The following is a 27,689-nucleotide window of genomic DNA, read 5'->3' as shown; positions in this document are numbered from 1 at the left end:
AGCCTGCCCTCACCAATGTGATGTGGCATCTAGTTGCAGAGCAGCAGCCAAAAGCTGAAGACTTCATCAAAGATTTCAGTGACAAGCATATGAGTTCCTGGTGGTGAGGTCGCTGCTGCAGCGAATCTCTGGGAACAAACTGAGCTTATGATGGTATAGCTGCTAGAAGTAGGTTGATCAAGCGTTGCACGGAAATACGACGTTGCATGGGACGGTCAGGGGTTTTTGACGAGATACAACCAAGCACCTTCAATGAAAGACGTCACCCATTTGAGGTGGAAAGGGTACACGATCGTACCTGCATATAAATTTAAACAGGTATATGGTCTGTTCTAAAAAGACAGAAGTTTTCCTAAGCTACTTCAAGAATAAGCAAGCAATCCTAACCATGACCAGTGAGTACCTGTCCAAAGGTGGGCGTCAGGTATACCAGGCAGAAGGTGACACTGTTCTTATCATTATTCTAAATGCAGTTCGGTTTACTTTTTTATGCCTACTGGCCTGGTTGGAGACGACATAGATCTGCTTATACTCCTGTGTTATCACGCACAGACAGGTAGCCAAGTGATCTAATTTTACTCTGAGCCTTGAGCTAGAATCTCAAAAAACAGAATTTGGGATATAAATGCAACGAAACTTAAGCTTGGATCCCGTATATGTGTTACAATCCTGAATGTCCTCGCCTTCCTTGGGAGCGACTCAACTTCACGTATTTATGGCGCTGGGAAGTCAGCGGGACTACAGCTTCTGATAAAAAAAAAAAAGTTTTATAAATCTGCTAAAGTTTTTATGGACCCACTATCCGCCAAGAATGAGATTGGTGCAGCAAAATGCTGAGGAGAAAGCAATCATGCTTTTATATAAGGCACCCAGGCTCAATTTAAACCTCAATCAGTTGTGTCATCTCAAATTCATCAAGAAAGTTACAACATCTGCTTTGTATGTTGAGTCTAAAGTTCTCTCTCCCACCAATGATGCTTGCAGCTTCCACTCATTTCAGGTTTATATTTGCAAGTTAGATCATGGAAAACCCTGGGATGTAATCTTGACCCTACCCAGTTTGGTTGGGTAATTCATAATGGACTATATTGTCCTATTTTTGGTGAACTCCCAGCTGCCCTCAACTATCTTCTTGCAGTTTCACAACTGTGGCTGCAATAACCGCCTGCGTCAAATATGCAATGCACTTGTACTCCCCCACATCCCTCAGGGCAAGCGTTTTACGTTATCCCCTGGGGGTATATAAGGTTTTTAAACAAGGCGTTGTCTTAGAAACTTCAATAAAAGCTCATTCGACTGGAAATTCAAAGGGCTAGTACCCTTTTTAATAGTTGAAAGTTATTGGAGGGCAACTACTCGAAAGAAGCCTCATTTCACCTGCAGAGTTTGGATTTCTCAAGAAAAGATCATCAGAAAGCCAGCTACTTGTCGCTAAAAATGCCTGGAGAAAATATATGGATAGTGGGATGCAGGTAGATATTTTATACTTAGACTGGTTTCTTTAAGATTAAGCGTGATTTAACACTAATGGAATATTTAACTGAAGTTCTAATTTTACGTTCAAATAAAGTTATTTTAATAATCACTGTGATCTAGTACTTTATTCTAGATATCAATTTTGTTGCTGTACGCCTTTATATGTAAAAGCGAATCCACCTCCTCAAAACGAACCCCAACCTTCAAAAAACCTAATTTTTATCTTTACGTCCATATCATATAGGTGATTTTCATAATCACCTTGATCTAATACCCTAGTCTAGACGTAAATTTTCTTTTTTTACGTCTTTACATGGAAGCACGAATTTCACCTTCTTAAAATCAACCTCAACCTAAAAACAACTTAAGTTTTAAATTTACGTTCAAATAAAAGTGATTTTCATAATCACCGTGACCTATGACACTATTCTAGACATCAATTTTGTTGTTGTACACCTATATTGGAAACACAAAAATCACCCCTCAAAATAAACCTTAACCTAAACAAAAACAAATTTATGAAACAGATAGATGAGCCAACTTTGCATATGGAATCAGCACATTTTTTTTAGTTGGGTAGTCAAAGAATCTTTTCTCTTGCAATTTTTTCCAGTCAAACCTTTCCCTTCCTGGACTAATAGTACTTTACTTTACTGTCTTGACTTTAGTACTGTACTTATTGCATACTACTTTACTCCACTGTACTTTCTTCACTCTAGTACACTATTTGCATGAGTACTCTTACTATTATACTCAAGATATTCTGCCTATTCATGAGGTAGAAACTTTGCAGAGTCGCTACCTGGACGCTGGTCTTCTTCATTACTCATCAAGAGAATTACATATCTGGGAAAAACGAAATGGCTGTGGTATTTCAGAATCCTTGCAGAATAGTTGAAATATCTAAGAGCTATGTTTTTCTAACAGAATTAATAATCAAAATTAGAATTATTTTTATTGGTCGAAAATTACTGCATACAAAACTTCGAATACCGTATCAAAATTCATCATTTATCTTTGAATATTAGTGCGTCGAAAAAAAACTCCTTCAGGCAAACTTCAGAAGTATATTAGAACTGCGGGATGTGGCTACAGTTATCGTGAATGAAAATCAACTTATCCACTCTGTGTGGACTTAGGCCATTTCTTTTCTAAGTCACTATTATAGTAACTATCAGGCCTACCACCAAAAATTGTCTTTCTGCGGTCACACTAGTCGCAGGAATACACAATGACTTGCTGGCAAGTGCGGCGACGTAGGAAATTTCATCGCGATTGTGTCTTTGGAACATAAGAACGTTGCCGTTACCGTCGTCTTCGGTTTCTTCCAATCATAGGCAGCACGATAACGCTGCCTAAGTAAACAACGATGTGGGCACAATGTTTTTTTTTTTTTTTTCTCCATACCCGAGCACGTCGTATCAACGGAGTCGGCTTAGAAACTTCGAAAAGGGTTCTTTGAATTGGAAATTGGAGTGGCTAGTGCCCTTTTTAATAGCCGAAAGTGATTGGAGGGCAACTAGCCCCCCCCCCCATGCCCATTATTCCCCCAAATACATCCAATAAAATTTTGAGATAGTCATTCTGTTCAGCGTAGTTGATTTCCAGATAGAAAATACGTTTTTGAGGAGGACACTCACCAACAACCCTCAGGGCAAGGGTCTTAAATTATGCCCTGGGGGTATATAAGGTGTTTATAGAAAGCGTTGTCGTAGAAACTTCAAAACAGAATCATTCGATTGGAAATTCAAAGGTCTAGTGCCCTTTTTAATAGTTGAAAGTGATTGGAGGGCAACTAGCCCGCCTCCACGCCCATCATTCCCCCAAACACATCCAATCAAAATTTTGAGATAGCCATTTTGTTCAGCGTAGTTGATTTCCAGATAGAAAATATGTTTTTGAGGAGGATACTCCCCCATAGTCTCCCCCACAGATATAAAATCTGTTTTGAGGAGGCCACACCCCTACAACCCCCCAGGCAAGGGTTTTAAATAATACCCTGGGGCATATATGGTTTTTATATAAGGCGTTGTCGTAGAAACTTTAAAAAAGGCTCATTCGATTGGAAATTCAAAGAGCTAGTGCCCTTTTTAATAGTCGAAAGTGATTGGAGGACAACTAGCCCGCCTCTACGCCCATCATTCCTCCAAACATATCCAATCCTAATTTTGAGAAAGCCATTTTGTTCAGCGTAGTTGATTTCCAGATAGAAAATATGTTTTTTTGGAGGATACTCCCCCACAGCCTCCCCCACAGATATAAAATATGTTTTGAGGAGGCCACACCCCTACAACCCCCAAGGCAAGGGTTTTAAATAATACCCTGGGGCATATATGGTTTTTATAGAAGGCGTTGTCGTAGAAACTTTAAAAAAGGCTCATTCGATTGGAAATTCAAAGGGCTAGTGCCCTTTTTAATAGTCGAAAGTGATTGGAGGACAACTAGCCCGCCTCTACGCCCATCATTCCCCCAAACACATCCAATCCAAATTTTGAGAAAGCCATTTTGTTCAGCGTAGTTGATTTCCAGATAGAAAATATGTTTTTGAGGAGGATACTCCCCCACAGTCTCCCCCACAGATATAAAATATGTTTTATATCTTTAAAAAAGGCTTTGAGGTAACCATTTTGTTCAGCATATTTGATTTTAAGATAATAAAAATGTTTTTGAGGAGGACACTCCCCCACAGCCCTCAGGGCAAGGGTTTTAAGATATACCCTGGGGACAAATCAGGCTTTTAAAGAAGGTGTTGTCGTAGAAACGTCAAAAAAAGCTAATTCGATTGGAAATGCAAAGGGCTAGTGCCCTTTTTAATAGATGAAAGCTATTAAAGGGCAACTAGCCCCCCCCCCTTACGTCCATCATTCCCCCAAAAAATCCAATCAAAAATTCAAGAAAGCAATTTTGTTTAGCGTAGTAGATTTCCAGATAGAAATATGTTTTTGAGGAGGAAACTCCCCCACAACCCTCAGGGCAAGGATTATAAGCTATGCCCTGGGGGTATATAAGGTTTTTATAGTAGGAGTTGTCGTAAAAACTTCAAAAAAGGCTCATTCGATAGGAAATTCAAAGGGTTAGTGCCCTTTTTAATAGTCGAAAGTGATTGGAGGGCAACTAGCCCCTCCATCGCCCATCATTCCCCCAAACACATCCAATAAAAATTTTGAGATAGTCATTTTGTTCAGTGTAGTTGATATCCAGATGGGAAATATGTTTTTGAGGAGGATACTCCCCCACATCCCTCAGGGCAAGGGTTTTAAGTTATGCCCTGGGGCAATCAAGCTTTTTATAGAAGGCATTGTCGTAGAAACTTCAAAAAAAGCTCATTCGATTGGAAATTCAAATGGCTAGTGCCCTTTTTAACAGTCGAAAGTGATTGGAGGGCAAATAGCCTCCCCCGTCCAACGCCCATTGTTCCCCCAAACCAATCCAATAAAAATTTTGAGATAGCCATTTCGTTCAGCGTAGTTGATTTCCAGATAAAAAATATGTTTTTGAGGAGGACACTCCCCCAAATCCCTCAGGGCAAGGGTTATAAGTTTTGCCTAGGGGCATATAAGGTTTTTATTGAAATCTTTGTCGTAGAAACTTGAAAAAGGGCTCATTCGATTTGAAATTAAAAGGGCTAGTAGCTACCCTTTTTAATAGTTGAAAGTGATTAGTGATATTTTGTTGTTGTTGTTGTTGTGTAGACCAGTGCACTTCGTATCAAAGGAGTTGTCGTGGGAGCTTCGAAAAAGGCTCATTCGATTGAAAATAAAAAGGGTTGATGCCTTTTTAATTGTCGAAAGTGATTGGAAGGCAACTAATCCCCTTTCCACTCCCACCCTACCACGCCTACCCTCCCATTTGCCCATTATGTTTAAAAACTAAATGTTGCTTTAAGATTAAATCAAAACCCACTGTGATAATAATAATTCCCAATACGGCATCTCAGCAGTATCCCAAAAACGACTGAGGGTGTTATGTTCAAATTTTCGGGGTTATTTCTGCTCTTAAAATTTAACAAAATCAAAATAGCGTAAGTGTATCTAAGCTATCAAAGAAAGTAAACAGATTTTTTGCGAATGGTATCAAGTTTTCCATGGTATGAAACTAAATTAAGCAGTACTGTGTGTGTCCAGATTTATAAAAGGGTGTATGTTGTTAAAAATTGCTGAAAATGTTCCTCCAGCATATAAATAGCAGGCCAAACTATAAAGTCTTAAAAAACAAAAAGATTTTAAGTATCATTTTCTTTTTCCCTGAATAGACTATGTCAATATAAAACGAACAGAAATTAATTAAAAAAAACTTTTTCACAAAACAAGTTTTTCAAAAAAAGTAAAGAACTCCATTTAAAAAAAATGAGCAAAAATAAAATCAAATAATCTACCAGCCGTGAAACTACCACAAATCAGCATCGATAAATAAATGAAACCCAAAACGAACAGAAATTACAATAAATAACCGAGTCAAACTCAAAACGAGCATAAATTAACATAAGTTGGGCGCAAAACCCCTATGCCTTCCCAAGGCCAGAACAAAATTTGCAGTTTACTGAAAAAATACAAATGAATGTGCATTGTCAGTTTAATATACATATACTATGTTAATATTATTTGATTTATTAAAGTCATAAAAGTAGAAGCATTTATATTATTTTCAGTAAAGTGCAAATTCAGTAAAGTGTAAATTCGAATTTGCGAATTCAGTAAAGTGTAAAAAGTGTAAATTCAGTAAAGTGTTTTGTTAAACGTTCGAGGGGTTGGAGGTTCCAATCAATTGGAAAAGCTGGTAAAAAAGCCACTCGTGACTTTTGCCAAGCTAACTGGAAAAGATGGTGACTTGGTGTATCATGAAAATAATCGGTATCACCGCGAATCATTCTGCGCATGCAAACTTTTCCTCCTAAAATATGATAACCCTGAAACAAACATTTCAAGGCTTGTAAAGGAACAACGTAGCCAACAAGTGCAGGAAAACAGAGCAAGATTGAAGCCAATTATGGAATCAATTGTTTTCTTGGGTTGACAGAACATTGCTCTTCGTGGCCATGGAGATGATGGAGAATCATTGGCAGAAAAGGACCCATTGACAAACGAAGGGAAATTGTGACAACTTTTAAGGTATAGTGTAAATAGTGGTGACATCCCTGTAAAACAACATTTGGAAAATTCAGGTACAAATGATACTTATATAAGCAAAACAATACAGGGAGGGCAAGGGGTTAGCTCCCTTAAGATTTGGAATAAAATATCGTTGACAAGTTTTTTTTTAAGTGGGGGTAGGGGTCAGGATTATCTAATCTTTCAACTATTTTAAAAGCCATATATGCCCCCAGGACATAATATACAACACTTTCCCCGGGCTCTGGGGGTTTGTGTTGACCCTTGAGTTTTTTTAATTGATCTTTGGACTTATTTTAACAAAATGATCATTTCAAAAATTTGATCGAATTGATTTTGGGTAAAGAGGGCAGAAGCGGGGGGGACTAGTTGTCCTTTGGTCCGTTTTGACTCTTAAAAAGGGAACTAGAACTCTTTTGACTCTTAAAAAGGGAACCAGACCTTTCCATTTCCAACAGCCCCCTCTGTAAGTTAGTACGACCATCCCTTCCATAAAAACTATATGCCCCCGGGGCATAATTTACAACACTTGCCCCCCAGGCTCTGATGGGTTGTGTAAATCCCGGAGTTTTTATTATATGACCTTTGGTCTATTTTGGAAAAAATGATTATCTAAAAAATTCGATCAGACGTATTGGGGAAAAGAGGGTTGGTGGGGGGGGGATAATTACCTTCGTGTCACTTTTGACTCTTAAAAAGGGAACTAGACTTTTCAATTTTCAGTCATTTGAGTCCCCTCGAAATTTTACCTCTTGCATAAAAACCTTATATGCCCACGGGGAATAAGTTACAACCCTTCCCCTGGGCTCTTTGGGGGGGGGGGAGGTATGTTGACCCAGAAGTTTTTTTATCTAATGGTTGGACTATTTCAAACAAACTGGCCATTTCAAAATTTTTATTGAATGCATTTGGGGAAAAGAGGGGGAGGAAGGTAGATGCCCTCCGATCACTTTTGACTCTTAAAAAGATAACTAGAACTTTCAATTTCCAATCAAATGAGCCACCTCAGAAGCTTATACGCCCACCTTTTATACAAAAACCTTAGATGCCCCCTGGGCATAATTTAAAACGCTTGCCCCTAGGCTCTGGGGGGTTTTATCAACCCAGGAGTTTTTTATGTTATATTTGAACTATGTTTAACAAAGTGGCTATTTCAGAATTTTTATTGGGTGTGTTTGGGGGAAAAGGTGGGGGGGCTAGTTACCCTCCCATCTTTTTTTATTCTTAAAAAGCGAGCTAAATATTTCAATTTCCAATCAAATGAGCCCCTTCTGAAGCTTATATGAACACCCCTTCCATAAGAACCATGTTTACCCCCATGGCATGAGTTACAACCCTTCCCCCGAACTCTGGGTGGGGTTATGTTGACCCTGAAGTGTTATTATCTGATTGTTGTACTGCTTCAAACAAATTGGCTGTCAAAATTTTTATTGGATGTATTTGGCGAAAAGATGGTGTGGGGGAGGAGTAGTTGTCGTTCTATCAATTTTGAATCTTAAAAAAGGTTACTAGAACTTACAATTTTAAAACAAATGAACCACCTCTGAGGCTTATAAGACCACCCCTTACATGAAAACCATACATGCCCTCGCAGTTTAACTTAAGACACTTACCCCCAGGCTCTGAGGGTTTTTATTGACCCGAAGTTTTTGTTGTCTGGTGTTTGAACTATTTTAACAAAATGACTATCTCAAAATTTTTATCGGATGCATCTGGGAAAAAAGGGTGCGGGGGGCTAATTGCCCTCCGATCACCATTGACTCTTAAAAAGGACACTAGAGCTTCCGACTTCCAATTGAATGATTCCCCTCTGTAGTTAGGAGGGGGCTCAAGCTGAAAAAGAGCAAAGCTTCACATGAGCAGAGCTTATAACCCCCATTGCTTTCTGAAAACCAGAACATAATTTGCAATTTACTGAGAAAAAAAAAGCAAATGACCGTGGATTGTTTGTTTAATTTACATACACTGATATTTATTCTTTAAAGTCTTAGTAGTTCTTTATTTATCAAAGTAAGAAAATTAAAACATTTAAAATATATTTTGTTTTCAGTTCTATGTTAATTTTTGCTCGTTTTGAGTTTGACTCGGCCCTACAAATTGACGCCAATAGAGCTCGCTCTTTCGCAAAAAGAATAATTAGAAAATAATAAACAATATTGATAAATTCATTAATAATGAGACAACTGCCGATGATGAAAAATTAATTTTGGTTCAAAATGCCCTTCGACGTGTCGACAAGCATGCACCCTACCGTGAAAGACCGCTCAAAGTAAATGTCATTGATGAACCTCCAAATTCCCCGTCAGCAGCACCACCACCGCCAAAGCAGGAAGAAGATTTATCTAAATGTTTATCAAGTGTTGTAGACCTATTGCCTCAATCCTATTGTGATCAAAGTAAAAGACTTTTGACTTATCTCACTGAAAATGAACATATTTAAATTGGTAACAAAAAGAATGAAGCTATAATCCACGGCAAGAATTACAAATTTATTGATTTAATATCCGATTTTATTGCAAATCGTAAAAGACTTGAATCATTTGATAGCCATTTGTATAAATTTTTAAAGTCATCAAACTTTCCAAAAAGTCTCATTGGGAATAAACATATTTTAAATTCTTTAAGGAAATATGAAGAAATATCAAAAGAAGTTTTTAAATCGTTTTAGGAAAATACTAGTACGCCAAGTGTAGTGATAATTTAAAGGTATCAAATGAAAGCGTCTTAATAACAGTTCATTACCTATTAGTTTGCAAAAGGGTAGCGGACTCTTCAAACTGCGTTTACGTTCGAAACGGCTCAAGTTTTGAATTGTGTTAAAAAAATATGGGCGAAGTGGGGAGTTTGAAAATATGGGTGAAGTGGGGAGTTTAAGTTCCCCCACCACACTTGCTCGAGTTAAAACGAATTTGGCAAGAGAGTATTTACAGAATTAACCCAGCGACACTCTTTATCGAAATCGGTAGAGTTCGCGGTAGTCATTATCGAAAAACTAACGCCTTTTTCCCATTGAATATATTACAAGCAGATCTTTTGACTCTAGACGAGATTCAAAGACGTCAAAATAACCCGTACAAGTATATTTTACCTGCAATCATTGTTTTTAGTCTCTGTGCATACGCTGTTCTATTGCGTTCAAAGAGATGTGATGACGTTGCTACAAAATAGTGCTGTTTTTATTCAAGCTTTAGATAAAATCACTTTGATTTATAATCAACGTCTTCATTGATCCCTGTCCAATCATAGTCCTCTTGAAGTTCGTCACAGTAACAATACACTCGACATTTTCTTAAACAATATTCCGATGAATAGATTGTGAAAAAGAAGAAACTTAATGATGATGATGTAGTTCGAATCAGTCGAAATAGCAATATTTTTAAAATATGGAATTACTTGTGGTCTACTGAACATTTTAAAGTGTTAAAAAGTCTTAGATACTAAACCTGTTACGATATCGTCGACGTGATATGAAAGATGAAGAGATTCTTGGCGATTTGGGAGGGGAGAATAAACTACTCTGTGCAAAGGCAATGTTCCCACGATATTCAAATGGTCCAATCCCTCCAAAAATATTTTAGTTGTAAAAAGGTGAGCGTGCTGCATCTTGCTAAGATTAAAATCATGAAGGAGAATTAAGGCACTATGATTAGAGTTAAAAACCTAGCCCATGGCCCCTTCGATCCACCACCCTTCTCCCCGTAACCTTTTAGCATGAAGTTAAGCATTTTACACATTGTTCAGACCGGAATCTTGCAAAGATTTTCAATCTGTCTGATTGAAGGGTGATTTGTTGATTGTGGAAACTTGGAGTAAAAATGAGTTAAGAGTTGAGTTGGTTTAAAACGGCCGAAGTCTGAGTTGCAGGCTGACTCGTTGGCCTACGTCCAAATTTCACGGTAATTAGTTTATTCTTTGTTTGCCGAACATACCTGCTCTGAGTGGTCAGAACTAACCTAAGACTACCCCCAAGGGACGAAACTAACTGCTCTTTTATTCCTTGCCGTCATCAACCCAGTCCTAGCAGAATTTGGAGAGTATTTTAATACGGGGGAATTTGCTCGAATTCCTACGCGAAATTCTTTACCGCCATTACCACCATCTACATTTTTTCTTTAAGGAAAAAATTAGATATACACATTAGATATCTTAGATATTTAGCAAGGTAGAGAAGGATCACGGTTGCATGTTTACGGTTGCGTTTCTTCTGAAGAGTAACACAAATGTGAGAAACCCCCCCCCCACTAAAAATGTATGCTTCTAATTCAGTAGCCTTTTGTGTCAAAGCTACTCGCCTGGCATGGGCGTCCATAAGGGAGGGGGGCAGGAGAGGGCGCCAGTCGTCTCCTGGCTGAATGATACCGCCTTTTTTAATATTTTAGTTTTGAGATTTCTATTATATAGCATTAAAAGTGCTAATTAAGAAATAGATGAAATAATCTCTATCATTGAAATTGTTTAAAAATTTAAAGATGTTGACAGCACTACAAATGTATTTTTATAAAACTACATGGTTTTTGCCAGAATCCCTCTAGCACGACAGTTTAAAAATATACGAATTCGCAAACACACATGGATCTATCTTATATTTTCTGAAAGCACGTGTACTAAAGTTTACTAATAACAAAAAAAGTCGATTTCTAGGATTCAAATTCCTAGAAAAAAGATTTTTTCTGAAAGGTCTGTCGGAAAGGTCTGGAAATTATGTCTTTGAGGATAACAAATCCCCCCAGCCCTCAGGGCAAGGGTTGTAAGTTGTGCCCTGGGGACATATAGGATTTTTATGGAAACTTGTGGCACGGGTTAAGGTAGAGAAATATCAAAGTCGCTCATTTCGACTGTTTTAAAGGTGACAAAACAGATATAGGCTAAGGGCATTATGAAAAAATTAAGCTTTTAAGTTCAATGTTACATTCAAAATTTTTACCCAGATAACTGACGAATTTTTTGATACGGCATTTGAAGTTTTGTATGCAGTAATGCTCGATGAAAAAAACTACTAATTTTGATAATTATTTATGTTAAGAATAAATAGGTAATAGATACTTCAACTACTCGTATTATGCAAGGGTTCAGAAACGCCACTGCCATTTAATTTCTACCAGATTTCTACTTCTCTTGATGAATAACGAAGAATACCAGTTTCCAGTCAGCGACTTGTGAATTTTTGAACTCATGAATAGACTCGAATCTGTTGTAAATTTAAGCTGTGATTTGAGAAAGATTGATGAAAACATTAATGTTGGTGGTCAACATTGATCGCACCGCCAACATCTTACCGGCGGCAGGGCGGCCGCGCGCTGTTTTGGCCCCGCCGCCACGGGTCTTAAGGCAGAGAAAGATCACGGTTGCGTTTTTACGGTTGCGTTTCTTACGAAGATTAACACGAATGTGAGTACCTCCCCCCTTAAAATGTATGCTTCCAATTCAGTTAACCTTTTGTGTCGAAGCTACTCGCCGGGCATGGGCGCCAATTAGGGGGGGGGGCAGGAGAGGGCACCAGCCCACTTAAGGTCGAGAAAGATCACGGTTGCGTGTTTACGGTTGAGTTTCTTATGAAGATTAACACGAATGTGAGCACCCCCCGCTAAAAATTTATGCTTCCAATTCAGTTAACCTTTTGTGTCGAAGTTAGTTGCCTGGTATGGGTGCCCATAGGGGGGGAGAGCAGGAGAGGGCACAAGCCCCCTCTTGGCTGAATGATACTGCTTTTTTATTTTTGTTTTGAGATTTCTATTATATAGCATTAAAAGTGCTAATTAAGAAATAGATGAAATAATCTCTATCATTGAAATTCTTTAAAATTTAAAGATTTTAAGGTAGAGAAAGATCACGGTTGCGTGTTTACGGTTCTGTTTCTTACGAAAATTAACACTAAAGTGAGCATCCCCCCCCCCCACTAAAAATGTAAGCTTCCAATTCAGTTAAACTTTTGTGTCGAAGCTACTCGCCTGGCATAGGCGCCCATAAGGGGGGGGGGACAGGAGAGGGCACCAGCCCTCTTAAGGTAGAGACAGATCAGGGTTGCATTTTTAGGGTTGCGTTTCTTATGAATATTACAACGAAGGTTAGCACCCCCCCCCCCCCCTAAAAATGTATTCTTCCAATTCAGTTAACCTTTTGTGTCAAAGCTACTCACCTGGTTTGGGCGCCCATAAGAGGGGGAGGGGGGCAGGATAGGGCACCAGCCCTCTTAAGGTAGAGACAGATCACGGTTGCATGTTTACAGTTGCGTTTCTTCCGAAGGGTCAAACATCTGTGCGAACCCGCCCCCCCTAAAAATGTATTATTCCAATTCAGTTAACCTTTTGTGTCGAAGCTACTCGCCTGGCATGGGCACCCATAAGAGGGGGAGGGGGGCATGAGAGGGCACCAGCCCTCTTAAGGTAGAGAAAGATCACGGTTGCGTGTTTACGGTTGCGTTTTTTACGCAGATTAACACGAATGTGAGCACCCTCCCCCCTAAAAATGTATGCTTCCAATTCAGTTAACCTTTTGTGTCGAAGCTACTCGCCTGGCATGGGCGCCCTTAAGGGGGGGGGGGCAGGAGGGGGCACCAGCCCCCTCAGGGCTGAATGATACTGCCTTTTTTATATTTTTGTTTTGGGATTTCTATTATATAGCATTAAAAGTGCTAATTAATGATGATTTTAAGTTACAGACATAGAACGTTTGCTTGTTTAAGTGAGCGTTTCGTCTGACGGGTCAAACGAATTTGAGCACCCCCCCCCCCCTAAAAATGCTTCCAATTCATATAACCTTTTGTGTCGAACCTAATCGCCTGGCATGGGCGCCCATATGGGGGGGGGGCAGGAGAGGGCACCAGCCTTCTTAAGGTAGAGAAAGATCACGGTTGCGTGTTTACGGTTGCGTTTCTTACGAAGATTAACACGAATGTGAGTACCCCTCCCCCTAAAACGTATGCCTCCAATTCAGTTAACCTTTTGTGTCGAAGCTACTCGCCTGGCATGGGCGCCTATTAGGGGGGGGGGCAGGAGAGGGCACCAGCCGTCTTAAGGTAGAGAAAGATCACGGTTGCGTGTTTACGGTTGCGTTTCTTACGAAGATTAACACGAATGTGAGTACCTCCCCCCTAAAAATGTATGCTTCCAATTCAGTTAACCTTTTGTGTCGAAGCTACTTGCCTGGTATGGGTGCCCATAAGGGGGAGAGCAGGAGAGGGCACAAGCCCCCTCTTGGCTGAATGATACTGCTTTTTTATTTTTGTTTTGAGATTTCTATTATATAGCATTAAAAGTGCTAATTAAGAAATAGATGAAATAATCTCACCAGCCCTCTTAAAGGTAGAGAAAGATCACGGTTGCGTTTCAATTCAGTTAACCTTTTGTGTCGAAGCTACTCGCCTGGCCTGGGCACCCATAAGGGGGGGGGGGGAGGGGACACAAGCCCCCTCTTGGCTGAATGATACTGCTTTTTTATTTTTGTTTTGAGATTTCTATTATATAGCATTAAAAGTGCTAATTAAGAAATAGATGAAATAATCTCTATCGTTGAAATTCTTTAAAAATTTAAAGATGTTGACAGCACTACAAATGTATTTTTATAAAACTACATGGTTTTTGCCAGAACCCCTCTAGCACGACAGTTTAAAAATATACGAATTCGCATACAAATTCAATACGAATTCGCAAACACACATGGATCTATCTTATATTTTCTGAAAGCATGTGTACTAAGGTTTACTAAAAACAAAAAAAAGTCAATTTCTTGGATTCAAATTCCTAGAAAACATATGTTTTCTGAAAGATCTGTCTGAAAGAGTCTGGAAATTATGTCTTTGAGGATAACAAATCCCCCCACCCCTCAGGGCAAGGGTTGTAAGTTGTACCCTGGGGACATATAGGGTTTATATGGAAAGTTGTGGCACGGGTTAAGTTAGAGAAATATCAAAGTTGCCCATTTCAACTGTTTTAAAGGTGACAAAACAGATATAGGCTAAGGGAATTATGAAAAAATTAAACTTTTAAGTTCAAAGTTACATTCAAAGTTTTTACCAAGATAACTGACGAAGTTTGTGATACGGTATTTGAAGTTTTGTATGCAGTAATGCTCGATGAAACAAAAAACTATAATTTTGATAATTATTTATGTTAAGAATACATAGCTAATAGATACTTCAACTACTCGTATTATGCAAGGGTTCAGAAACGCCACTGCCATTTAATTTCTACCAGATTTCTACTTCTCTTGATGAATAACGAAGAATATCAGTTTCCAGTCAGCAACTTGCGAATTTTTGAACTCATGAATAGGCTCGAATCTGTTGTAAATTTAAGATTTCTACAGAGAAAGACTGATGAAAACATTAGTATTTGTGGTCAAAATTGATCGTACTACCGACATCTTAACGACAATGGCGCACTGTTTTGGCCTCGCCGCCACCAGTCTTCCCTCGTCGGCACGGCGCCGGGTTCTAGTTAACACACTTCTAAATATTAACATTATTACAATATTTCAAACTGTCTTTCTGTATATCTAATTTACAGCTGGTAATTATATTAATTTCAACTCGTTCTCATTCATTCGTTTAGATTGTTTTGCTTTTATAACCAAAGATCCAATTAGACCTATATTGTTTGTGTATGGTATGTTAATTTGAGTAGGTCAATTTTTTAGCAGTAACTAAAAAATTATACTTAATTATAAACGTCTTGTTAAGAAAGTTTTTTGGAATTAATTAGAACAAAATCTGTACATTAGAAAACGTTACATATTTGATTTCATCTTCTTCTGCATATCTATGCAGAAGAAGCATGCATATATATAAAAAAAAATTCTTGTTTTGCTTCCAAGTCTTATGTGGAGAACGAGTCCAAAACTGTTAATAGAATAGTTGAAAGGTATGTGCTGTAGCTTACCTTAACCAGTACAGATGAATTATGCTTTGGTTTATTCACATCAATAAGACGAATGTCTTTTCGATTTGCAAATATGATTGATGGATTGGTCAAAGTAAAGTGAACCAGAGAGCCTAAAAGTAAAATATAGTGATAACTATAATATCATTAGCATGTGTACCCACATCCAAATTCTTAGTGGAGAGGGGTAAAGATGATTTTACTCAGAGAAAACAAAAGCGCCAGAAACTTTTTGAAATAAATTTTCCAATTTAAATTGGAATTACTCTTCATAAATGTGGAATTACAACACTGATGGAGTAATCAATAAACAACTAAAAATCAATCATGAAAAAATCAATATCAAGGAATAGTGTTCAAGTTCAACTGCAGACAAAAGCACCACAAGCAATCTACATTCACTCTAAACTGAAAAAAAAATGGTTGGAAATACAGTTTTTTGCTCAAAATGTCTATTCTAGGAAAATTACAATTTGGAATGCAAAAGAAATAGAGTGCAAACACTTCTGCAGATACTTCAAAAATCGCTAGTAAATAATTGTAGGATTCAAAGAGAGCTTTATTTAATTTTTAATTTGGCCAACTTCAGTTGTTGTCTATCAATTCTACCAGATTGTAAAAAAGGCTGCACTATGAGAAGTAGCTTTTATAGGCTTAGGTTTGGCCATAGTAGATAAAATTTAACTGTAATCAAGGGAAGATAATATTTTAATAGATAGACAACATCACCAAATCAAAATGTGCCTTCATTTTCTGGTAGGCACCCTACAAAATTGAGCAGAATTTGTGATACAATTTGTTATTTCTGTATGAAGTCACAAAAGGTTTCATTAACAACAATCAACACTTTTTTCAGTTTCCCCTGCATTGGTCAATTTTTGTAGCATAATAGCTGTTGTCTGCAGCATGAATAACAGTGGTAAGAGTGTCCCAGTACTTTTATATGCACTCATTAATCAGAAAATTGGCTTTTTAAAAGTAGAAATACACAATTTGTTCTTCTGTTGGAATTATTTGGCAAAATTTTGTGACAAATAAGCCTTCTTGGGGTGTTATAGGCCTTGATGGAAAACTTAGTGATGCACCTGTTGGATAATTGCTTAATCAAGGGAAACACGAAGTATGTGGTAGCTTTGGTAGATAACAATAACGTTATAGGGGACCTGACAGTCTAGACCTGATAGGGGACCTAGATAGTATGTTCTCTTTGTACTGGAGATGGAGTAGTTAATGTTTTTTTAGAATAACTATGATGTGTTAATGAAGGAAAGTTGTTTGAAGCTGCCTTGCCAGCTGCATATTTTGCAGGGTAAAGAATGGGTAATTATTGGATATATACAATTTTGCAATACCTGAACTACAAGAAAGGTGACTTCCCAGCAGCCTGAAAATATTCACAATAAAAGTAGCTGTATTTTTTTTTATACACAAACTCATGAGAAAGAAAAAGGGTTAAGAGTTGACTGGTGAAGAATAAGTTAAGTAATTTTCCTGTTTCTAGTCATAGAAGGTTTATGCTGATTGTAATATTTTCTAGTGTAAAGATTTATTGACCCAGGCTACCTAAAAAGAAAAGCAACATCTAAGCACAGCACAAGCATTAAGTAAGCACAAGTGTGGTATAGGCACAACAGGGAATTAAGCACAAGCATTAAGCGGGAATTAAGCGGAATGCTACATCTTCCTTCTTTCGTCATTTAAGCTGCCTGCATTTCCTCTTACACCAACACTCCACACTCACTCCCGCTCATCTACTGTGAGCGGGCTTACACTGTGTAAAAAGTACCTTCGGAAAGATATATGTAAGAAAGCGCTATGCTTGCTTCATAAATGTTTACTAACTAGTTCACTTCTTCTTCCTCTCATACTGTCTCTATCACAGGTCTACTTTTGTAATCACAACTGTAATATATACCTTCAGATAGGTATGCGTAAGAAGGTGCTAGGCTCACTTCTTACATATTTACTAACTAGTTCACTTCTTCTTCCTCTCATAATGTCTCTATTTACAGTTCTACTTTTAAAATCAATCTTTACAGGTTCAGTTTCAGGGGTTTTCTTACAAGTCGGCCGTATCTCGTGCATGCTGTCGTTGGTGTCGCGCTTGATTCTAGGGGCAGCACCACGGTAGCGCTCTGGCAGGGGCTAAGGATTTGATTCCGATCCTGGATCGGCAACGGGGACATGAACTGGTCTGCCTGTAACAGTGAGGGTGGTGATTTGGCAGTCACATCTGGCACAATGGCAGCATCAAGTCCTTCGCAAACCAAACTCGTTCCTTTCAGACTTCGATGTGGCCGGGCTTATTGGTACTTGCGGTTCCTGTGCAGAATCGTACCTTCGTTTGTCTGCACCCGGTACGATCGCGGCTGTTTTGCATGAGAAACCACAACGGCCTGTTTCCATAGTCCGTCGGCCATTTTCTGAATATGGATCGCGTCGCCGGGGTTGAGCTGATTTAAAGCCTTGGCTGATTTGTCGTGGTAAGTTTTCTGGCGTTTCTGCATTTCAGTTCTTTGCTGAGTGAACTGTTTGGTCGGGACGACCTTCTTCTTTAGGTGATGTGTGGTGCATGGTAGGATGGATCTTAGTTGGCGAGACATAAGGAGTTGAGCAGGAGATGCAAAATCATCAACTGGTGTATTCCGGTATTCTAATAGACCCAGAAAGGGGTCTTCTCCGTTTTCCGTTGCCTTGGTCATGATGTTTTTTATAATCTGCATAGCTTTCTCAGCGAGTCCATTGGACTTGGGGTACCCGGGGCTAGATGTGCTCAGTGAAATACCCCAGGCTTTGGCAAAATTGATGAATTCCCTGGAAGTGAACTGAGGTGTTCGCAGTGCTAGCTACCGCTGGCACCACTGTTTGTGGTGTTTTGCCACCAGTGTTATACTGGTAGGCCACAACGTCACTGGCGTGGTAATATACAGGTGTCACCACTTATTGGAGGGGAAAGCCCCGGCCCCAAATTATAATGCTATGCCCGTGTCTACCACACCGGTTCTGCAAATATCAGGTTTGGTACTACCCTATTTACAGTATACCCTGTCCCAGGGTATGGTAATGCGATCGAGTGGTCAAATGGCCACTTTCTAAAGCCAAATGTACCCGCCTTGGGTTACAGCTAGAAAATCTTTAAATTCTCTCCTTGGAGGTAACAAACCTCCCTGTCCATATAATAATGACGGTACCTCGTAGTTCTATTCCTACCCTGCCTGGGTTACGGAAAATAGTACACAGTTTGTAGAAAATACCTTACTTGTATTCTTCAAAAAGGGTCACATATAACAACAGAAATATCCTTCCCCAAACGGGGTCAAAACGCAGACTCTTTCCCCAAACGGGGTCAAAACGTAGACTCCTTCCCCAAACGGGGTCAAAACATAGACTAAAAAATAATAATATTTTACACACCACTGTTCATATGGGTGGACCTCCGCTTGGCCCAGCCAATCAGCTACATCCCCATTCAAACCCAATTCTAACTCTTAGATTTATCTTTCAATGACTCCCAAACCAGGAAGTAAAAAAATAGAACTTGGTTCAAAGCTTCCCTATTGCAAAACCACTATCGCTTAGTAACGGGAATTTAACCTGTCTTTTGAAATTTTACTATAAGCAAATGTAATTAAGAAAACAAAAACAGGTCATTTAGCTGAAAGGAAAAGAAACGGGGGTGGAACCCCAACATGAGGGCCATTGTCAGACATTAGCTGTGATGGTATGCCATGCCGGGCGAAGTGGGCCTTCAGTCGCGTTATATCCGCGTTAGACGATGTCGTCGTAAGTCTGTCGACTTCGAAGAAACGGCTGTGATAATCGACAGTTGCTAGGAAGCTGGAGCCATTCCATTCGAACAGATCTGTAGCGATCATTTGCCAAGGGAGCGTTTCTATACTGTGGTTGATCATTGGCTCCTTCGAGTTGTTCAGCATGTGCTTGGAGCATGTTTGGCATTTTGCTATGTACTGTTCGATGTCTGCGCTGAGGCCTGGCCAGTACACTAACATCCTTGCTCGCTGTTTGGTTTTCTCGGTTCCAAGGTGGGCTGCATGTAGCGGCTGGAGTGTGGCTAACTGTAGGTTCTTGGGAATGATCAATTTGTCTCCCTTGAGAAGTATGCCTTTTGTGTAAGACAGCTCGTGTTGGACGTTCCAGTAGGTTAGGATATTGGTTGGGCACTCTTTTCTAGTACTCGGCCAGCCCTCTTGAATTGTTTTGACTAGGGTGCTCAAGGTTTCATCCTGCGTTGTTTCCGTCCGTATCAGCTCAAGCTTCTGGTCACTGGCTGGAAGGTTCCGTACTACGTGGTGTACATAGATATCCAGATATTCTTCCAGTTTTGAATCTGTATTGCTAAGATGGAGGCGTGACATAGCGTCAGCGACGGGGATTTCGGATCCTGGTCGAAACCTCAGACTCAGGTCGTAAGGCTGGAGCTGAAGCATTAGTCGCTGCACTCGTGGTGGGACTTTGTGAATGGGATTTGCTACAACGGTCGCTGGAGGCGTCAACTATGAGTTCGACGTTCTTGCTCTGATGGTTGAAGAACGGGGTGTTCAACACTATAGAGCGTATCAGGTCCTCGAGTGTTTGGGTGTGTTCCTCTGACCAGATGAATGGGTTTGCTTTGGTCAGGTCATGGAGTGGCTTGTTTTTTGTCGGTAGGCTTGGGATGGATTTGGCGAGATGGTTGATAATCCCAAAGAGGGTTAGCAGTTATTATCGGCATGATGGGTTTGGCGAGTTGTTAATGGCGCGAACCTTATTGAGATCTGGCCGCATCCCCGTGGAGCTGACTATGTGTCCGAAGTAGCTGACACTGGAGGCCGAAAACTCGCCCTTATCTTCATTGAAACGGATACCCTTAGCTAGGGCACGTTCGAGTATCGCTGTTAGGCGTTCATCGTGCTCTTCTTGCGTGGCACCATATACGATCATGTCATCAATGATGATGAAGAAACCCTTTAGGCCTTCAAGGGCATCTTCCATCCTCCTCTGAAACTCATCTTGCGCTGAGATGATTCCGAATGGCATTCGCTTGAAACGATATCTTCCATATATTGTGCAGAATGTCGTGAGGTAAGGCGAATCTTCGGAGAGCGGAACTAACCAGTAACCGGAACGGGCTTCAAGTTTTGTGAATATTTTATCTCTTTATAGGTTGGAGGTGACGTCATTTAGAATAAGAATGGGATAGTGGAGCCGTTTGATGGACTTGTTTAGGTTAACGGACTCTATGCACAGTCTTATGGACCCGTCCTTCTTCTCAACCAAAAACATCGAATTGACCCACTCTGTTGGGGTAGTGACCTTTTCAATAATCCTTAGGTCTTCTAGGCGACTGAGTTCTTGCTTGAGTTTATTCTGCATGGCCGCGGGTACTCGTCTTGCTGGGTAGACAGTTGGAGTGGTATTGTCTTTCAGGTATATGTTGCATTCTCCTTTGAGTTTTCCGATTCCTTTAAACACTTCTTTGTGCTTTTCCCTCAGGAATGGTACTCTTGAAGATGTTGAGTTGACGTTCAGTACCAGCTTAATCAGGTCCAAATCAAGGCTTGAACGGTAGCCTATGATGGGGGCATCTGAAGTTTCTACAACAAAAAATTGTTGCCTGCTGCTGAGGTTATCTTTGTAGCTGCATGATAATTCACAGACCCAAGTTACAGGGATCTTTGCTCCACAGTAGCTGGTGAGGTGCTGGCTTGTGGGTTTCATGGTGGGCTTTGGGGTGATGAGGTCAAAGTACTTCCTTGGAATGATATTGACCTGGGCCCCTGTGTCGATTTTAGACTGGACAGGGAACTGATTGTTGATGATCAAAGGTATCACTGCTTCGTCTTTGTTTTTGCTTTGGTTGATGGAGTAAAGGAATATGGTTTCATCACTGGAGTCCGCTTTGACAATGTCTTCTTCGACTGCATTTACTGTCTTACTTTGACAAACTCGTGCGAAATGTTTGAGCTTTTTGCAGATGGAGCATGGCTTGCCCTTTGCTGGGCAGACATGGGAGGGAGAGTATGTTCCACCACAGAAGTAGCATGGTTTGCAAAAACTGTGTTCTTCTGTGGTGATGCATACGCCTTAAATTTCTCAAGGTATCGTTCGATTTTGTTCCGTTTCTCGTCTGCAATGGTGAAGGTGTTGAATATTTCTCGTCCTTTCGCTCCAGGTAGGTATAAGTAGGTAGGTATAAGTAGGTAGGCACAGAGAACTTTCTCTGTTTTGCCTGCCAGTGGGCCTGCGAACATCAGTTGGGTGTGCTCTTGGAAACGGTCCCATTCTTCTGCTAGTGAGCTGGCTTCCCAGTTGATTGATGGCTGTAGTACATCCATGGGATCCCACTTCTGACACCATGTAATATTTTCTAGTGTAAAGATCTATTGACCCAGGCTACCTAAAAAGAAAAGCAACATCTAAGCACAGCACAAGCATTAAGTAAACACAAGTGTGGTATAGTCACAACAGGGAATAAAGCACAAGCATTAAACGGGAATTAAGCGGAATGCTACACTGATGTTGCTTATGATGCAGATATCTTTTTTAGAAAACTTCTGGTTCTTCAGGAAAAAAAAATTATCTAGTCAGAAAAAGAATGAGTTAAAATGAATTGAGGAGAATTTACAAAACAAACATGCATGACTAACTGGGGAATACAGAGAAATGAATTCAACAATGATTTGACAAGGAGAGTGCAGATGGTCAACTGAGGTGCTGAAAGCAGCTTCTAATTCAGGAAGTTGCTTTAAGGCAAATAATATTTTTAATACAAACAAAATACCACCAGAGCATTTGGTTACATCCTTAGAACATGAATTGCTTCACAGCCATTCAGGAAGTAAGCTGTGGTTTCACCAGCTGCAGAGAGCTGGGTTTTTGTGAGCCCAACGAAAGAGTAACATGTCATCACCCAACAGAGCCAAAAGATTTCCCCATTTGCTTCTGTACATCCAAGCTGAAAACACCAAATGAAGAAGGAGAAGCAAGATAAGGAAGCAAGCTTTTGTTTATTTCTATATACAGTAATATAAGCAAAATGACGGCAGCAAGGAGCAACAGACCAGATCAGATTCTGAGAAAAATTGAAAACAGGGTTTGTCCAACAAATTCTGTTTTCTTAGTGAGCTGCTCTGATCGTCACCTTCCTAGGGCATATTAAAATAAGTGTTTGTAGCATGATCATATGTGTGATTAACAAATAACATTAAAAAAAATAGAACAGAAATAAGAATCTCTCATAATAATTATTATTACTGCTGATATTTTACAAACCAATGAATGGTTCTTTTTAAATTCATCAGCACTACTTATTAAGAAAATACAGTCGTTATTTTAAATGTGGGGAAAATGTAAAGGGGTGGGGGGACGAGGGGTTTCTGTGGAGGAAAATTTCCGCAGGGGTAGGGAGTATTTTCCATGGGAAATTTGTTGACCCTTTGTTTTTCCATTGGACAAGACCCTTTTTTTGTTATTTTCATTTTTAAAATAGGAAAACATCCAAATGTGCCCTTTTTGGGTTATAAAAAGCAATACTGTAAGAGAGCATGGAAACAAAAATTGGAAGAAGGACCAAAAGTATGCAAGGACGAATTGAAAGTGGAATAAGAAAGGGACAGTGAAAACAATCTGGGCAATGAAAATAATTGGTTCTCATGAGGCGTAAAATATGTATCCAAAATGCAAATTTCCTGCTAAGCTGTATAAATTTGGCCCTTTTTTCCAAATCTTATTACTCAGAGTGAATTTTTCCACAAGAAGCCATTGTATTCTACCTTCCATCACAGTTGGCTTGTAAAATACAAACATCTTGCTCCTTTGAAAAACATCAAAAATAAATATAGAATCAGAAATAAAATTATTCCACAATTGTGACATACATTTTTCCTAGATTTGGGTAGAGCTGATCTGAGAACTCATTCGGAATTTATATATGGCATTTCACAAACAAAATGAAAAGTTAATCAAACCATGAAAATGCAAAAAAAAACTGTTTTCAGCAGAGCACAGGAAAATGAGGTTGTCAATTGTCTGATTTTGCCTTGGCATTTTGCCTGTAAAATGCAAAGTGGAAATACAACTTTATGGAAAAGCTTTCTATGGCTGCGAAAACAATTTTTGGAAATGTCTTGCTTCCTGTAGTAGGTTCACACAGTAGGTATACATCAGGTCCTACAGTCAACACTTTAAATTGTGACTGCTTGTGAAGAATATTTCTATCAAACAAAACAACTGCTGGAATGCTCCTTTTTGTTAATTGTACAATCTTTTGGTATTACCTTACCTTAATTTGCACTAAAGAAAATTTAAGGTCCATATTGAATATGTTGTGTTCCATGCCAATAATGGCAAAATTTTGGGTTGGGGTAACATAGGGACAGCATTACAAATGTTGTCTCCATTATTATAATATAGAAACTTCTTCTGTTTGTTTTATATTCAGTGTTTTTACTGAATGTCTGCTGTGATCTTTATTGGATCTATTGTTCCAGAACTTCCATGGGTTCTTCTTACTATCATCAGCTAGCTTTGACTCCAAACTTGCATCATAGTGTTTTCTTCACAAGATAGCACCAACAAGAATGTTCATAAGATCAGTGCCATTCACAAGAGAAAGGGTGGGGGTAAATACATCAAGAGAATTTCCTGGGGCATAGATTAGGGTCTTGAAACAATCCTGAAAGCTTCATTCACCTAACTAAATCATTCTTCAAGAAAGCAACAGCCCCTCATCTAGAATTTTACCCAAGAAAAGTAGAATCAAAACAAAATTAAGTAAAGACACATTTCATAAGCCTTAGAAACAGGAAAGGACCTTAAAAATGCCTTCCTGGGGGATTATTAAAAAAAATCAGAGTAAAAAATTGTTTTAAATCCTAGATATTTCTTTGTAGATTCTGTCTGCATCTGGCTATGGGGAGCCTCTCTTTTAAAGCTCTTACACTGGAAGAGACTCATGTCTTGTCTAAGTGACCAAAATTTTCTTAGCCTCAAACATCCCTTAGGTATAGAAATTCCTCCTCAAAGTAAATCTGGATTTTCCACAATGCTAATAGAACCAAAGATATTAGACTACACATTGGAGACTATCTCTGAGGAATTTAGGTTGCTACTTAAGTAACCTTATTAAAGGTTTTTTGAACTTGCTTTTACCTTCCTGATATTTGACATCCAGCTGGGTAAGAAAGTCCTTAACATGACTTACTGTAGACACAAGGTCCAAGCCCTTCTTCTGAAATAGCCAACTAGGCAGTAAAATCAGTCCAGACAAGTCACTAAGAGTGTAAATGGTTAATGTCAGGTCAGAGGATTTGACAGCAGTTAATAAGAATTTTTTTTCTGCAGTTGTGCATTCTGCCCACCTGTTGCTGATTTCAAGAGCTTCCATGATTTTAATGAGCTCTATCACAAACTGCATTAAGGAATTGTGCCTTTCAATCTGGCATGCCAGATAGCTGTGCTTTTCTTACTCTGGTTAGAACATAATCTGACTTTGCAGAAGCACCAAAAAAGGCAACTATTACTCGAATTGAGTTTCTAAAACCCTGTACAGAAGAAATCTTTGACATAGAAAGATATAATGGTAACACAGGGCATTCTTTGCAACCTTTTAAACTTTTTTTTTACGGCACCTGAATATTCTGAAACCATCAGTGAATATGTCAACACAATTTTCCAAATCTAGCCCAAGAGACCAAAGAAAATCCAACATAACATTTCTAAGCATTTCCCCTTCAATGATTGGTTCAAAGTTTCCAATGCTGTCCATCAAAGTTTCCATCATGCTGTGTGTAGGCCTAAAACGAAATGAAATCCTCATATCTTGTGCAATTGTAATTGTTGCAATTGACAATGCTTAGTTGTAACTTGTGTGACACATCCATTGTTTCATCAACAACCACAATGTTAGACTTGGCAGGATGAACTTGTGCAAGAATTTTTTTAGTGCAATATTCAAATAATTCATTATGTGTTGTTTTGCTTATATCAGTAACATTTGCAGCTGAGCTTTCCAAACGTTGTTTTGAAGTGATGTCACCACTATTAGCACAATATCTTAAAAGTTCCCTTTGAGTGACACCAAACATTGTGGACCATTCCATAAGACTTAAGCCAGGCAGATCAAGTGTTGCCAAATCCTTTTCAAACATGCATTGATCTTGCAAATAAGTCACAGATATTTAATGCTAAAACTTTTCACCCACACCAGGGGGGGGGGCAGTTGCCCACTTCCAACACCCCTTGGATCTGCTGCTGGTTAGGTGAAGGAAAATCTTTGGTATGGATCTAGACCCTTAATTTTGATGTACTGACCTCTACTCCTTTCCTATCCAAAGGCCGTTGACCTTAGAATGCCCATTATAATCTGTTTGTTATAAAAGTTTAATCTTTTTAACCTTGAAGAAAAAAATCTGATGCTAAAATGAGGAACAAGAAAGGTATTTTGAGCTTTATACTTTTGCTTAATCCTGACTTAAAAGGTTTAAAAGATTTGTAAATCTATTTCTTAAATTTTATGGCCTAAAATTCTACTTAAATAATAGGAATTGCATTTTCAAAGCCTAGAGCCAATGAAAAAGAGATTGAAAAACTAGAATGAAGGACAAAAATTTTTTCAAAATTTTAGACAGGTCATATATTATGACCAGGGTCATAATAGGTCACCTGTCATATATCCAATCTTCTAAGCCCTAGAAATAAGGAAAGAGAAGAGATCCTAGCTTAAGAATACCTTTTCTGGTGTATATTTTAGTACCTGGATTTATTTCTAAAAGTTCTATTTGCCTAACTCAACTACTGGTTAATTTTTCCTTTTTCCATATTTTAGCTAGGAAGCAAGTGAGCACATCACTTGGTGTCTTTTATTATGCTCTTCCCAAGGATAGTAATTACTTCAGGGGTTAATTCATTTTTGAGTCCTTAAAGGGGCCCTAAAAGGTAACTTATTTTAGTTACCACATCAGAAACTAACTATCAATGGAAACAGGTTTAAATAGTAGTTAAAAACATACCATTTGTTGGTTAATCACTTATTAAAAGTAGTATATTTCAAAGGCATTGATCTGTGGCAATCTAAATTTGCAGAAAAATTGAATTCATATATATTATTATAAATGTCAATGTTTTCAATAGGTAAAAAACAATAGCATCAAGACAGCATTTGGAATCTAGAATAACTTTTGTAAATTTGAATTTTTAATACACTAGATTTTATGCATTTGGAATGAATCAATACCTTTAGAACATTTTACTTTAACATAATGGATCTAATGGTAAAAGGCTAGACAAGCTAGTTTTTGCTATCTTGGAAAGTAGTTAGGTTAGGAAAATGAAACTTTCAGGGATGGATCTAAAGACAAAAGTATATACCAGGAAGGTATTTTGGAAGTAACTACCTCCACTCCTCTCTCTAGAGGGCACTGACCTTTGAAAACCTTTAGAAATCATTGTTTTACTGAAGTGAAAGCTTCCAGAATAGATCTTCTCCTTAAATGAAGTAAAAGAAAAGTATTTTCAGCTTTACAACTTTGCTCAATCCCAACTTATGAGGTTTCAAACATCTACAAATACTGTACATTTCCTAAATTTAGAAAAAAAAACAATTGATATGACTTGAAATTTTACTCAAATAACAGGAATTACATTTTTAGAACTAAAACTAGAGAAAAAGAACCTGAAAGCCAAAAATTAAGGAATAACTTTGTTTTGTCTAAATTCCAATAGGTTGATTAAAATAAAGAGATTAGGTTGTTGAGACTAGTGTTGGGAAGTACTCAAAAGCAAGAGAGGATATTTTAGCTTAAGCTAAGAAACTTGGAGAGAAAACTAGCTCTTCCTCAAAAGTCAGAAATGCTCAGGACCTGTCAAGTAGGCAGATTTCTAAGACATAGAGATCAGAAGATGGTTAACTTATTAGCTTTGCAATACTTTCTTGGAGTATGTTTTTGGCCCTGGATTAATTACTGAAAGTTTTAGTTTCCTAACCTAACCAGTTTCCAAGATAGCAAAAAGTAGTTTGTCTAGAATTTTACCAATTTATTAATTGAATTGTGTTTTAACAAATTGTTTAACCATAAATCATAGTCTAGGCTAACAATTGAGTAAATTTTCTGATTAACTCACAACTGAGACAGCTAAGAAATAGACACAGCCTCACTGGTGGATCCAGGGGGGACCCCCCCCCCCAGATTTTTCTGGTGCCCCAATTCCTTGTTATTCACTCTTTTTTAAT

General features: G+C 38.7%; 1 protein-coding gene across 2 annotated transcripts in view; it reads right to left on the bottom strand.

Annotated features, from left to right (window-relative positions):
- Positions 1–27,689, bottom strand: part of Ku80 (X-ray repair cross-complementing protein 5 Ku80) — a 122,179-nt gene that overhangs the window by 78,697 nt on the left and 15,793 nt on the right. For both annotated transcript variants that reach the window (XM_089089793.1, XM_089089791.1), the window contains exon 2: positions 15,461–15,573. The gene's annotated coding sequence lies outside the window, so the exon portion shown is untranslated. The remainder of the gene's footprint in view (positions 1–15,460; positions 15,574–27,689) is intronic.

The sequence above is a fragment of the Artemia sp. Qi Xiang Cuo genome, chromosome 5 (assembly GCF_049724085.1).
Source record: "Artemia sp. Qi Xiang Cuo chromosome 5, ASM4972408v1, whole genome shotgun sequence".
Taxonomy (NCBI): Eukaryota; Metazoa; Arthropoda; class Branchiopoda; order Anostraca; family Artemiidae; genus Artemia; species Artemia sp. Qi Xiang Cuo.
Note: the sequence above shows the minus strand (reverse complement) of the source record. Positions and strands in the feature narration are given on the sequence as shown.